The sequence below is a fragment of the Pithys albifrons genome, chromosome 1, assembly GCF_047495875.1.
Source record: "Pithys albifrons albifrons isolate INPA30051 chromosome 1, PitAlb_v1, whole genome shotgun sequence".
Taxonomy (NCBI): Eukaryota; Metazoa; Chordata; class Aves; order Passeriformes; family Thamnophilidae; genus Pithys; species Pithys albifrons.
Window position 1 is genome coordinate 124,097,400 of NC_092458.1, and position 14,415 is coordinate 124,111,814.

The following is a 14,415-nucleotide window of genomic DNA, read 5'->3' on the forward strand; positions in this document are numbered from 1 at the left end:
CAGGGGTGGCCCTTTGTGACATCCCAGGCACCTTTCAGGGCCCTTTGTGACATGGCCATGGTGGTGCCCAGAACCCCATGTGACATCCCAGAGCCCTGCCCTGTCCCAGGGCTACAAAAGGAGGGCAGAGCTCAGTCCAACTGTGGGAGTGGATCCCCCAGGAGGGAGCAGCTCCCTTGGGGTCCCTCCCCTCCCTCCCTCCCTCCCTCTCCCCCCCTCTCCCCCCCTCTCCCTTCCTCTCCCTCCTTCCTTCCCTCCCTCCCTCTCTCTAATTCTCTCTCTCTCTCTCTCTCTCTGCAGGGTGACAGAGATGGACAAGGAGGAGAACGGGGATCCATCAGCTGAGACAAAAATTCTTTGCAGAGAGAGTGCTCAGGGATTGGAATGGGCTGCCCAGAGAGGGGGTGGACTCCCCATCCCTGGAGGTTTTTCACCTGAGCTTGGCTGTGGCACTGAGTGCCATGATCTGGTAAAGGGACTGGAGTTGGACCAGGGGTTGGACTTGATGATCTTGGAGGTCTTTTCCAACCCAATCGAATTGATTCTATCTCTGCAGCCCACTGAGGAACAAGATTACCCAGTCCTTCTGGGTAAACTTACCTCCCCCCTAATGTGCAGTCTGGGCACCAGGTAGAATGACAAAAAACATTTAGAAACTCAGGATATGAAGATCAGAGCAGCAGAGAAGTGAGAAACAGTCCCACTTATGGAGAGCCAAGTGCACCACACAAGCTGCTGAGCTACCTGCAGTGCTGGTTCTCACAACCCAGCGGTGGTCACACAGCAGCTGCATCTCAACAGAAATGGCACATTAACACATCTTAAAGTGAAGCCTGAGGCTTGTCATTGTCTTCTAGCTGCAATTTCCAGAACTGCCAGCAGAGGAAAGTTTTGGAACAGGATTACCAGTCATGCATAAGCTGGGGAATAAATCTGTTCTGAATTCTACCTTCTCCTGCAGGGAACAGCTCACCAACTGCAGCCTTGGCTGTCCCTTGGGCACATGTGTAACCATATCTGGATGGAACAGCAGGGTTTGAGGTCTGCTGGGCTAAGTGTACAATGTAGACCCAATTGTGAATGGTCACCTCTGCCAAATTCTCGCTAGAAACCAAGAGAAGGATCTTGTGTAAACATAAGAAGTTAAGGCATGATCCTATAGAAACAAAACCTGTGGAAAACAGCACCAGCACTTGCCTGGAAACTCAAGTGGACATTCTGGTTACCTGGAGTGTGTCCAATTCATAAGGACATTTAAGGGAGAAAAAAACACCCTGTGTGCTTCAAAAGAGACAAGCACTCTTGCAGATGGACCCTGACCTTGGTAGGAAATTTGGCTGACACTGTGTGTGCCCAGCAGTGAGAGGACATTGGTATCATATTTCTGGCAGGGAAAATCAGTGTCCTGCACCATAAACACCACAGAGAGCACAAGCTGCCCAGTTCCACAGAGCCACTGCATTCTCTGCAGGCTGGAGCTGACTGTAAAATAGCTGCATCCTCTCAATGTGGTGATAAAATCATGAAAATTATGTAGTGTGGTTGTCTTTACAGCTGCTGATTTATGTACACCCAGAAGAGCACGGCCCTTGCAAGAGGAAAAAGGGACAGACAGCAGGAACCAGTGTCCCCATGTCAGCCTTCTCAGGCACCATCTTCTCTGTCATCCTGTTTTCCAGAGGCAGCAGTTCTGTTGGATCAGGGATTTCAACAGTGTGGGCACATCACCATTGGGCACTGCTGGGCAGATGCCACCAAGATGAGAGGAGATGCCTCGACCCCTAGTCAAGGTCTCAAGCTCTGGAGGCTTCTGAAACACACTCATGGTAAACAAGCTGAGAAATCAATCAGAAAATGTGCAAATGTTGGCAGGGTATGAGTTACAGGATCACAGAATCATCAGGGTTGGAAGAGACCTTCAGAATCATCCAATCCCACCATCACCAGCATCACCGGGATCACCCCTAATCCATGTCCCCAGGGGCCACATCCAGACATCTCTGGAACACTTCCAGAGACAGTGACTCCACCACCTCCCTGGGACACTTATTCCAATGCCTGACCACACTTAAAGGGAATATTTTTTCTCATATCTAATCTGAACCTCCCCTGGTGTAGAGGCCATTTCCTCTTGTCCTTTCACTTGGGACATAGCAGAAGACCCCAACCCCCACCTGGACACAACTCCTCTCAGGGAATTGTAGAGAGCAACGAGGTGCCTCCTGAGCCTCCTTCTTTTCTCCAGCTCTCTCAGATGCTCCTCTCAGGACACGTTTTCTAGACCCTTCACCATCTTCATTTCCCTTGGAGTCTTTGAACTCCATCTCCCTCACCGCAAATACCTCTTCCCTCCCAGAAAAGCCTTCCTTTCCTTTCTCCTTCTCCCTATGGGCTCTATCCAACTCTTTCTCTTCAGTCTGACCTCAGCTTGTCCCAACAGCACCACCACCACTTTCAGACTTGGCCATTCTGTCCTCATGATCCATAGGTGAGAGGATAGACAGATGTTCTGCTCTATCCCTGCTTCTCCAGGTGCTTCTCTGGATGCTTCTCCAGATGTTTCTCCAGATGCTCATAGACGTTTTCAAGAGCCAAGGTCACCTCCAACAATGTGCATCCATCCCTCCAGCTCACCATCACAGGCACCAGTGGCTACAGACTCCTGATTGCTGGGTGTCTGTACAGGGATTGGAACAAGGTCATCTCTAAGGTCTCTTCCAACCCAAACCACTCTGTAATTCTGTAATTATTATCCAAAGAAAAAAAATAGAAAAAATCAAACAACAAATATCTTCTGCTTAGGGGATGGGGATTAATGCCCATATTTAATTCATAGATTAATAATTCCCTCATCACTCATTCCTAACAATTCAGGAACAGCTGCTGCCAAATTCAGAAAAATTCACCCCCAGGACTTTAGTGTTGTTTGTTTGGGGGGTTCTGAGCACAGAGAATTCTTTTTTTGCTAAAAGTCAAATGGAATCCCTCACTAACTTAAATTCTCATCAATTCTGAGAAAATTGGTGTCAGTCAGGTATCCAGGCAAATTCTTTCAGAATAAAATTCTGTTCCTTAGTTAGACTAAGTCTGTGTGGTGTTCATTGACAGCAGAAGCTTATATAAGTTTATATAGCTTAGATCTGATATTCTGGGCCATCTGGTACTATCCTTTTATAAAGAGAGGTCTTCACCAAACTGGAGTTTTGTCTCAGAACTGGTTGCACCTATTTTGCAATTTCTGTACAGTAGCTGATGTTGTTGGGGAGCTTAAAATACCACCTTTAGCGCACTGGCAAATAGCAAGTGTGGTGGGGAGGGTTCATTGGACATAAGTCTGGGCACCTCTCACTGCTGTCTGGTCTTCTTGGGAGTTGCTGAAGAAAAACAGAATTCTCTGAGGTGAACGGAGCTGCCTCCAGTGGTGTTCCCCAGGGGTCTGTGTTGGGTCCAGTCCTGTTTAACATCTTTATTGATGATTTAGATGAGGGGATTGAGTCCATCATCAGCAAATTTTCCGATGACACCAAGTTGGGAGGGAGTGTCGACCTGCTGGAAGGCAGGAGGGCTCTGCAGAGGGATCTGGAGAGACTGGAGAGATGGGCTGATTGCAATGGGATGGAGTTCAACAAGGCCAAGTGCAGGTCCTGCCCTTTGGCCACCCCAACCCCCTGCAGCGCTCCAGGCTGGGCACAGAGTGGCTGGAGAGCAGCCAGGCAGAGGGACCTGGGGGATCTGAGGGACAGGAAGCTCAACAGGAGCCACCAGTGTGCCCAGGTGGCCAAGAAGGCCAAGGGGATCCTGGCCTGGATCCAAACTAGCGTGGCCAGCAGGCCCAGGGCAGTGACCCTTCCCCTGGACTCTGCCTTGGGGAGGCCACACCTTGAGTGTTGTGTTCAGTTCTGGGCCCCTCAGGTCAGGAAAGATCTTGAGGGTCTGGAGCGGGGCCAGAGAAGAGCAACGAGGCTGGAGAAGGGACTGGAGCACAGGTGCTGTGGGGAGAGGCTGAGGGAGCTGGGGGTGTTCAGCCTGGAGAAGAGGAGGCTCAGAGGTGACCTCAGCACTGTCTGGAACTGCCTGAAGGGAAGTTCTGGCCAGGTGGGGGTCGGTCTCTTCTCCCAGGCACTCAGCAATAGGACAAGGGGGCACGATGGGCTCAAGCTCTGCCAGGGGAAATTGAAGTTGGAGATCAGAAAGAAATTCTTTGCAGAGAGAGTGCTCAGGCATTGGAATGGGCTGCCCAGAGAGGGGGTGGATTCCCCATCCCTGGAGATTTTTAAATGCAGATTGGCCGTGGCACTGAGTGCCATGATCTGGTAAAGGGACTGGCGTTGGCCCAAGGGTTGGACTTGATGATCTTGGATCTCTTTTCCAACCCAATCCATTCTATGATTCTATGAGGTGAGCCACAGTGACTAAGTTGGTTTCGACTTGAGTTTTCTTTCAAACTTGAGAGTCCTGCAATATCCTATTAACTATAGCTGGGCATGAAAATGTTTATTCTTCCTTTGGGCAATGTGGGCATGTTCAAGCCTCATTCACCAACAGATTAAAGCCAAGTGTCTCCAAGTCTTTTGAGGAAGAGAAGAGAGAGAACATCCTCTGAGAAGGACCAGCTGTGGGATGCAGAAGAACCAAGGCTGACCTTCTCCAGTGCTCTGGAGTAGGTGCTGCACTTCCCAGGTGACAGTCTGAGCCCTTCCTTTGGGATATCATGGAAAGAGGAGATGTATCCCTCGGTGTCCTCTCTTTTACCTCTCTTCTATCCCCCAGATTCCTTCCCAGCCTGGAGATCCGTAGGCTGAGGAACACGTGTGATTGCTGAAAGCAGTGCATGCCTGAAAATGTCCCAGTTTTTCACACATTTGACAAAAAAAAAACCACCTCCAAAACTGAAATACTCCAACCTGCACAATGCTGACATCAATATTTAAATATTCAAGCCAGAATGTCCCACTTTTCAGAGGTGATGAACAAACCAAAATTCAGGCCAAGCAAGGAACCAAAGAGTCTTCATTTGAGCACATCTTGAAATCTGAATTCTGGGAGATCACTGAATTGTCTTGGGACAAAAAAAGGATATTTAATTGTTTTAGAAGAAAAAAGGATATTGAATTGTTAAGTACAATAAATCACCAAGTGTGGCAAACTATTGTACAGCCTAATTTGCCAAAAAAAAAAAGTATCTTAGTTTCTAAAAACAACAGTTTTAAGAAATAAAGGCTGTTTTGATTTGGTTCCCATGAAGATATTTTCTAGTTTTAAATCTCAAGTCATTTAATAAGTTTTTTATTATGCCAATATAGTGTTAATGTCATTAGTTTCACCTATTCCTGCTTGCTGTTCAATCCCCCCTCCTCAGCTGACAGCTCGAACCCCTGTGAGTGGGAAAACGTCTGAGGCATCTGCAAAGTCTGCAGAGAGAGACAATAAACAGCGTTTTGATGGAGAGTAAAAGAGTATTTTGAAGAGACAGGCTTTTGAAATGAGTGGGAGTGGGGACTCATGATCATATTTGATTCTTTGAGGTTGTGAGTGAGTTAATTTTTACTTTTTAAAGAGGCAGGAACAGCACTGCAGGTGGGAAGGGAATCATCCTCTGCAGTCACCTCACTGGTGGAAAATGCTGAGCAAGGGTGCTGTGGTTTTGATCCCTAGACAATATCTTCACAGGTCATCTGTCTGGCATTTAAAATGAACAGAACAATCATGAGAGATAAGGCTAAAATGAGGTCACGTTGTTTTTCCACGAGGAATAAGCATAAGCTATTCTGGTGAGAAGATAAACTAAAAACATCTCTCCACCTCATATCCAGCTGGTAGATTTATTAAGGTGTCAAAACTGTTCCTGGGACTGAACTGATAAACAATAATCTTCCATGCATCCTGATTAAAAGGTGAATCAATTAGTCTTCCTTAATGGGATTCTGCTGTACAACAGAGCCACAGCTGGCTTACAATGAAGTAAGTGAGCACAGAGCCTGAAGAACGCTCTGAGCAGAATGAAATTCTGGCTGCCACACTATGTTTTATTTAATCCCAGGTCTGCTTCACAGAGCTGGAAGAGCAAAATGTACTGATACAAGCAAAACTTAAGCCCCTGAAATCATTTGTTTCCCCAGAAAGTGTATTCCTGCCACGCCAGACCTGCTGCACTCCTACCAGACAGCTCATCAAGGTGCTGGGGGACACTCATTAAAAGTATCAGCTCCAAACCATTAGGAACTGGACTTGCTTTCTCATTACCCACCGAGACTGGTTCAGGACACTCAGACAGAAAAGCTCAAACAAACTGACTGCCTTTCTGGGAGGTTTGTGTTGCTGTTCCTTCTGGGAGTCCCTTTGCTGGCCTTGCAGTGCTGGTGTGCTGGTTTAAAGGGAAACCGTCAGGAGAAATGAACCCAACACAGGAGAGATTATAAATCAGAATTACAATTTAATAACAAGATTACAATAAATGCAATGGCACAAAGAGAAATTGGGTTTAACCCACAAACCCCAAGAATTATGACCCAACCCCCTGGGGCACAAACACAGTGGGGTTTGGTGGCCCCTGTGCTGAGCCCCACGTGGTTCCCCCAAGTCCAAAGGAAAAGGAAGGGAAAAAACCTGTTGGTGCAGCTGATGTTGCAGTCTGATGAAGAGTGGTGGTCTCCTCCTGTCCAGGTTCTGGTCCTCCTCTGGATCCAATGAGTGGTTTTTTCAAGTCCCCAAATCCCAAAATTATATCCCCTCAGGTTCAGGTGGGACTGCCCAGTACCTTCCTCAGGGAGGGGAGTTATTTACAATGAGTAATCTGACTCTGGGAGTCAGGGGGTATTTGGAATCATTGATGGTCCCATTAGTAGACATGACACCTCAGGTGGGTGTGGAGGTGCCAAGGAGTCCCTGCAGGGCAGTTCTCCCAGCTCCTCTGCCAGGCTTCTTTCCCAGCCAGCTCCCAGCCTGAGGGCTCAGCTGTGCCCTGGGCAGCTGCTGCCAATGGGCCATTGGGAACAGTTGGTGGGCAATGAATGGAGGGTGGAGAATGCCCAGCTTTGGTCATACCCACACAGGGATAAACTGGTCCCACCTGCTGAACTGGGACAGCTGGTTCTTAGCCTGGATCCACAGGAGAACTCCCTTCCCTTAGGTTGAAAAAGACCTCCAAGATCATCAAGTCCCACGCTTGGTTCAACTCCAGTCCCTTTACCAGATCATGGCACTCAGTGCCACGGCCAAGCTCAGTTGAAAAACCTCCAGGGATGGGGAATCCACCCCCTCTCTGGGCAGCCCATTCCAATGCCTGAGCACTCTCTCTGCAAAGAATTTCTTTCTGATCTCCCACTTCAATTTCCCCTGGCAGAGCTTGAGCCCATCGTGCCCCCTTGTCCTATTGCTGAGTGCCTGGGAGAAGAGACCAACCCCCACCTGGCCAGAACTTCCCTTCAGGCAGTTCCAAACAGTGCTGAGGTCACCTCTGAGCCTCCTCTTCTCCAGGCTAAACACACCCAGCTCCCTCAGCCTCTCCCCACAGCACTTGTGCTCCAGTCCCCTCTCCAGCCTCGTTGCTCTTCTCTGGCCCCGCTCCAGACCCTCAAGATCTTTCCTCAACTGAGGGGCCCAGAACTGAACACAACACTCAAGGTGTGGCCTTCCCAAGGCAGAGTCCAGGGGAAGGGTCACTGCCCTGGGCCTGCTGGCCATGCTAGTTTGGATCCAGGCCAGGATCCCCTTGGCCTTCTTGGCCACCTGGGCACACTGGTGGCTCCTGTTGAGCTTCCTGTCCCTCAGTCCCCCCAGGTCCCTCTGCCTGGCTGCTCTCCAGCCACTCTGTGCCCAGGCTGGCACAGACCATTAGGACCATCCAATGCCACGACCACCAGCACCATCATAATCACCCCTACATCATGTCCCCAGGGGCCACATCCAGACACATCTGGGACACTTCCAGAGACAGTGACTTCACCACATGCCTGGGACACTTACTCCAATGCCTGACCACTCTTACAGGGAATTTTTTTTCTAATATTTAATCTGAACCTCTCCTGGTGCAGCTTAAGGCCATTTCCTCTTGTCCTTTCCTTTGGGACATGGAGAAGAGCCCAAACTCTCTCACTGCTCCCTCCTGTCAGGGAGTTGTGGAGAGCAGCCCCTTCTAGACTCTTCCAAGCCCCTTTAAGCCCCTTCCAGTGAGGATGATGAGGCAAATTTCCTGGTCAGGCAGTGGCACTGCACCGCTCACACGTGCACCTTACGATGCTGAAGGTGCCTCAAGCTCCCCATGTGCAGTCTGGGCTCTCCAGGGCACACTGTCCTCTCCTCTGAGCCTGCAGCCAGCATTCCCCAGGCCTGGAGATCTTCCCCCTCCTCCCCTTCCCTCTCCTTGCCCTCTGTTCCCAACCAGCAAGACCAGAAGCTCTGGTTTCCCCCTCCAGCTCCCACCCAGCAGCACTGGGATGCTGCACTGTCTGACACCAGGGAGCAACAGCTTGGCAAGGCTGGCACTCAGCTTGCCCAGCTCCAGGCCCACAGGAGTGTCTGGAAGGAATGATCTCCAGAGGAAAACTTGCAAAAAAACCCCCTCCTTGATGTTTAGACTCAGATACAGAGTGAAAACAATAAATAATGCAATTTTATATTCATATTTCCCAGAGAAACTGTGACTGCCCCATCACTAGAAGTGTCCAAGGTCAGGCTGGATGGGACTTGGAGCAACCTGGGATGGTGGAAGGTGACCCTGCCCATGGCAGGAGGTGGCACTGGATGATCTTTATAGTCCCCCAAAGCCAGACTGTTCTATAATTCTATAATTCTATAATTCTATGGTATTCACACAGTGAATGGGAGGGAAATAATATTAAAAAAGGTAATTTTAATGTATATCTCCAGATTTTTAGACAATTAGATGAGATATTTTAAACAGCCCCTGAAAATTGACTTTCACATCAACTACCCAATAAAAAGAACCAAAGCAAGAGTCAGCAGAAGCTTTTCCTTGGGTACCACTCTGGGTGTTCTCACTGTTGCCCTGACAACCAGCAGCTCTTGGCTCTTGGGCAATCACTGCCAATGCACCAACTTTTAGATTTCTCATTATAATGTTATTATTTTTATAAGACACACCAGGAAAAAAAAAACAGCTGAAGGAACAATTGTGTCAAATTTAGCAGGTAAAGAACACTTAGAAAGTCTGACTTTTAAATAGCTCCTAATCACTGGGGCACAGCCTAATTTTAGAGTGCTGTCAATCAGCCAAAACGTCTGGAGGTGCTTTGATTCCTTGATTCATTCCTGTAACTACCCAGAGAGTCAGATGTTGAGATGTGAACTCCCTGTCTGGACTTCTGGGCCTGGGTCATATCCTTTTCTTCTGAAGTAAATCCCTTTATTTTCTGAGGGGGTAGGTTAATATTTGTGCTAGAGAGCCCAGTGGTTGCATTTACTTCATTTGCAGAGCTTAAAAAAGTCCATTGTGATTTAATGTCTTGGACATTAGAACAATCCTGCTCCAAGAGTCCAGAAGAGGAGATATTTAAATTGTGAGACTTGACCCAAAATGAAAACCTAGATTTTTCTGATATCAATAACCTGAAATTAAGCCTTCACCCATTCCTTTCCTCATCAATAAAATTTTCCATTAAATTAAAAGTCTGGCCATTGTCATCTTCTGGCCATCTAGGAAAACACAGTTATTTGGGGGGTTTATCCCAGGTAGAATGTTTCAGAAAAACACAGAATAGTCTATGTACAGTCTGCAAAAATCACAGAATATTCTGAGTTGGAAGGGACCCACAAGGGTCATCAAGCCCAACTCTTTAAGTGAATGGGCCATTCAGGGGAACCCAAAGCAATTCTGGTTGTCTCTGACTGTCACCCTGCCCTCACTACTGTCCTCCCTGCCTCCCATCCATGAAAAATGCTGAGCCAGGAATCAAAACACCTCCTAAGCATGTTCTGCTCCCAACTGCTCTGGTGTAAACCTGGAGCCATCCCATGATCTTCCCATTTTAGATCATTATATCTTTGCACCAGAGCAGTTTTTGGCTCTCTGGGTGCTTCTATCCAGCTCTGTCCAATTGCAGTGGAAAGCACAGGCCCTTCCTGAGTGTGAGCCATGACCAGGTCCTGATTTATGACATGTATTACAGACTCTTGGCCACAAGAAGCAGACAGGAATCAGCTGTGACACATCTCCTGCCAGCTCAAGATCCTCCACAGACTATTGGCAGAGCCAGTGAGTGGCTTTGCAAGGTTTAAACTTTAGCAATTCTGTTCATGGAGAAGGATTCATTTCACTCTCCCCCTCCCCTGAATAACCCACTTACCACAGTCTGTGCTCATTTGCATGCAAGCAAATATTGGCCTGTCATTCTTCTTGCTCCTGGTGATATTCCTCACATTATTAACAGCTGTACTGGTTATCAAATTGGAGCTTCCGTGGCTCATGCAACAGGAAAAGACAGATAAAATCAGGATTTAATTGTTACTTTCAAGCTCAGTTGTTACACACTTGATTTAGAACTTAATGGGTTTATTAATACAGCAGATAAACAGGGAATCTCTCTTGGAAAGCCTGAGGGAGCTGGGGCTGTTCAGGCTCCAGAGCAGCCCCTGAGAGGGACCTCCCCATGGCTGGCAGTGACTGCAGGGAGGGTGCAGAGCAGGGGACACTGAGGGCACCTCCCCATGGCTGGCAGTGCCTGCAGGGAGGGGGCAGAGCAGGGGACACTGAGGGCACCTCCCCATGGCTGGCAGTGCCTGCAGGGAGGGGGCAGAGCAGGGGACACTGAGGGCACCTCCCCATGGCTGGCAGTGCCTGCAGGGAGGGGGCAGAGCAGGGGACACTGAGGGCACCTCCCCATGGCTGGCAGGGAGGGGGCAGAGCAGGGGACACTGAGGGCACCTCCCCATGGCTGGCAGTGCCTCAGGGAGGGGGCAGAGCAGGGGACACTGAGGGCACCTCCCCATGGCTGGCAGTGCCTCAGGGAGGGGGCAGAGCAGGGGACACTGAGGGCACCTCCCCATGGCTGGCAGTGCCTCAGGGAGGGGGCAGAGCACGGACCAGGCTCTGCTCGGGGAGGGGGGCCCAGCAATGGCACAAGAGGAACGGGCAGGAACTGATGCCCAGCAAGTTCCACCTGCACAGGAGGCAGAACTTCTTTGCTGGGCAGTGACCCAGCACTGACCAGAGACCAGAGAGGGTGTGGAGTCTCCTCACTGGAGATATTCCAGACCCATCTGCTCACAATCCTGTGCCATGTGCTCTGGGATGGCCCTGCTGGAGCGGGGAGGTTGGACCAGAGACCCCCTGTGGTCCGTTCCAGCCTGACCCATCCTGTGATTCTGTGAAGACCAAAAAACCCACAGTCTTTTCAATTTGAAGGAAACCTCACAGAAATGTCTATTGTAACCTGCTCACCCAAACACTCTCCATCAAAGCACAATGCTCTTGAAAGGCTCTTGGTCAAGAAACCCAGAAATGACCTTCTGGGAAGGTTTAGTTGGGCAGACAGTGCAATGAGAGCCCACTTGAGAGCTCAGCCTGCACTGTGTCCCTCACAGGGAGTCAATTCTTTGTGGGATCTTAGGAGGAGTTCCATGGAGAAAAAATGTACCTGAGAGCTCTCCAGGCTCTCCAGGATCACACACCAATTGCAGCCTCTTTGAACCTTCTGTGCAAAGCAGGTTTGGGGCCACAGGATCTGCATACTTGTGGTTCTCAGGGATGGTCCTCTCTCTGGGGGATCTTGGGGTTCCCATCATAAAACCAAAAGAGGAAACCAATCTCAAGGCAATAATTGCAAGAATCATCAGGATAATGTGAGACAGAAGAAGAAAAAATCACATCTCTCTTCAAATGTTAATAAAACAAGCACTGGGTGCTGTAAATTCTCCTGCCCCTGTGTAAACTATTCATGGCATGAGGGATCCAGGTACCCAGACAGATCCACCTTCTCACTGGCTTCCAGGCAAGCAAAACCTGAGAATAAAATATTGCACAGCCATTATTTTATTATGTATGTTTTAATTAAGTGCTACAAAAATGCTGTCCTGATTGAAAAATGAAAATATTTAACTGGTTCTGTTGGCAGTGGAATTTTGGACTTAAAATATGCTAAGAATGAAGACATTAAAATTCCTTTAAAGCTTAAGCTCCCAGTGCACTATAAAATGATGAAAAACAACATTGCCTGGTGATGTGCATGTTCAGTGCAACAAGGAAGCCTTAATGAGAGGTACTTTCCTGCTCAAAGTTAAAAATGCTCTGTTGGTTCATAGAATCCCAGAATCTCAGAATGGTTTGGATTGGAAGGGACCTCAAAGACAATTTGGTTCCAACTTCCTGCCGTGGGCAGGGACACTTTAAGCTCAACCACGTTGCTCAAATACTGTACAGAGACAGTCAAACCAACCCAGGGAAACATCCCAGCACTGTGGTAGGGAGGGGTGGTACAAGGACTTTGACAGACCAGACTAACAAAAATATAAGAGATTAAGAAAAAGGAAGGGATGAAACTTCAGCTTCGAATAACTCAAATGAAGTTGCTTCTGGAGTGCAAACACCCAAATCTGTTGAGCACATACTTCCTTTTCACTTTGGAACTTTAAGCTTAACCTTAAAGTTAGACACAAATTTAATTACTCTGCTCAGACAGAACCCTTGAGAGCTGTTCACCCAAATGTGAAGTGTAAAGCAGAGTTTAATAGATACATTTTCAGGCTCTCTTAATTGTCTCTGCCATAATTCAGTTTTCCCTTAATAACATGCAATGACATTTTCACATCAACTGCATCCTACAGCTTTCAAGAAAAGCAGAGACTAGCAACAAAGTACCTAAAAAATCCCTGTCCTGTTCCAAGCAAGGTGCAGTTTGCAAGGAGAGTTATTATTATCATTACCATCATCATAATTGGTGTTATTTTTATTAACCAGACAGCAGATACAATCAGGAAAAAAAAAATCAGGTATAAATTTTCCTTCCCTCAAACTATCATTTCCAGTGCAAGGACAGACATTGTGATTCACTGCAGAAGAAGCATTGGATGGTGACAGGACCAAAGCCATCTGCAAAGACAGCATAAAGTAAAATGCCAGAAAGGAGGGAGGAGTTGGGCAGCACATTATCCTTGTCTCTCTTGAAGAATTTGCATCTTCCACTCAGCCCAAGTGCAGCAAGTTGGATGTTCTGCAACTTGGCTGAAGGGGAGCCAGGGGATGCAAAAGCAAAGTTTTTGCTTTAGAGTATTAGCCTTTCACCTCTTCCACTTGAGTCCCCAGAAGCAACAATAGAAGGAGAAATACTAAGAATTTGTAATAGTGGCCAAAAAAATAATGTTCCTCACACAAATTGGTCCCCTCACTTATCCTTGTGCAGTTATGGGCTGGTAATGGTTAATACCCAGCCCAGATTTTGTGTCCTAATTTTTTCTATTCTTTTCCAGGTAGAGATGCCAAGGTTCAGGAAATCAGAGCTGTCTCCCATTAACTACTGTTAAAGCACAAACCTCTGAGCTGCTTTGCTCACTGCCCAGTTCTCCCCATCAAAGCAGGGATGACTAAAGCAAAGCAAAAGAGAGACTCTAAATCCTTCATGTGTGTCATAAATCTCTGCACACAGGGGGATGGGAACTGTGCTGAGGGGGGCAGATGAAGGGACAAGTTCAGAACAGGACCTTGGCAAAGTCATGCTTAGTGGTGGCTCCTAAAAGAACCCCAGGACTGTTCTCTGCCTGGCACACCTGGCACAGCTCAGCTTTTCAGCCAACTTTTTAGCAATCTCTGAATGCAGCAACTCCTGCTCTGCTTGGCACAACTTATAATCACAGAAGAACAGGAGGGTTTGGTTGGAAGGGACATTAAAGAACACCTTGTTCCAAACAAACCTGCCATGGGCAGGGACACCTCCCACCAGCCCAGGGTGCTCCAAGTCCTGTCCAACCTGGCCTTGGACACTCCCAGGGGATGGGGCAGCCACAGCTTCTCTGCCCAACCTGTGCCAGGGCCTGCCACCCTCCCAGCCAAGGATTCCTTCCCAATATCCCACCTAGCCCTGCCCTCTGGCACTTTGAAGCCATTCTCCCTTGTCCTGTTCCTCCTCGCCCTTGGAAATGGTCTCTTTCCATCTTTCTTGTGGCTCCTTCAGGTCCTGGAAAACCACAATCAGGTCACCCCAAAGCTTCTCCTCTCCAGGCTGGCCAATCCCAGCTGTGCCAGCCTTTCCTCCCAGCAGAGCTGCTCCATCCTCTGCCCATCCTGGTGCCTCTTCTGGCCTCTCCAGCAGCTCCATGTCCTTCCTGTGCTGCCCCCAGGGCTGGAGCAGCTCTGCAGGTGGGGCTCACCTGAGGTAGAGGGGCGGAATCACCCCTGTCCTGCTGCCCACACTGTGGGACCAGCCCAGGGCACAGGGGATTCTGGGCTGGGCCATGTGCAGCCTC